Here is a 1187-nt window from a genome sequence, read left to right on the forward strand (position 1 = left end):
AGTTTAACAGATCAGCAGAACACCACCTCCTTCCACACACTTGGTGGGGTGGAGGGTCATATAGGCTGAAATGTTACACATCATCATTATAAACCACTTTTTTGGAATGAGGTGTTAACCCTTTCAGTACCATGGGCTTCCTTGCCAAATCCTCTTCCTCCCACATTTCATTTTTTAAAAGTATGTCCATGATGTAAAAAAAAACCGAGGTAAAATATTTGCCTCACTTATGTACAAAATGTAACTTTGATATTGTAAAAACAATCTTCAGACAATCTGCTTCTTGTTTAATTCCCCTCCCCCCCTTTCTGACTGTGAAATAACCATTTGTTTCCGGCAGATTTTCTAATGGGTTAGATTTGACTAGCAGACCCTGCAAAATAACACTTTTGCACAGATTCTATGGCAGCAAACCCAAGACACGATCTGATCCCACACCACACATCATATTATAACATTCTCCTTAATAAGTATAACAGCACCATGAAATAACTAAAGTGGAATCAGACAGCCAGAAGTCTTGTGAGACCCCCTTCAAAACTCTACACTTAACAAGAGAGTTGCAGCCAATCCAGTCTCCCTGAGGAGTGTCTATCTGTAGGATAATACCTATTTCTAAACATGTGCTCCAGTCTCATTCACATATTGCATTTTAGGTGTATTCCGAAGAACTGCAACGTTCATCCCTATGCAGGGGTCATTTCATAAAAAAAGAGCGGGCACAACTCATTAGCATAACTCATTAGCATATGCCACACCTCTTGCTATCAGTGTCATTAGTATAACTGATTTGCATATGCCATACCCCCTGACATCACCTATTCTGGCTGTTTTGGACCCAATTCTAGCCATTCAGGGCCAAAATTGAGCCCAAAATGGCAAAAAGGGGCTGAAAATGGCTGAAAAGGGGCCCCAAATGGTCAGGATCGGGCTGCTGATGAGCGGGAGAGTGATCCATCACCCGTCAGAGGCCTGACCCAGGCCATTTCAACCCCAATCCAGGCCGAAACGGGCCCAAAATGGCCGAGAATCAGGTGGGTAGGGCCACCTGACATGTGACCTCTTTGGGGAACTGCCGGAACTGTGTTCCCGTGCGTTCCCCCTTGAAATGAGCCCTGTCCCTATGTCTAGCAAACTAGGATGGTGATGTTTTACAATGAGAAGTTGATTTTGGGATTCTGTGTGTG

The sequence above is a fragment of the Eublepharis macularius genome, chromosome 3 (assembly GCF_028583425.1).
Source record: "Eublepharis macularius isolate TG4126 chromosome 3, MPM_Emac_v1.0, whole genome shotgun sequence".
Taxonomy (NCBI): domain Eukaryota; kingdom Metazoa; phylum Chordata; class Lepidosauria; order Squamata; family Eublepharidae; genus Eublepharis; species Eublepharis macularius.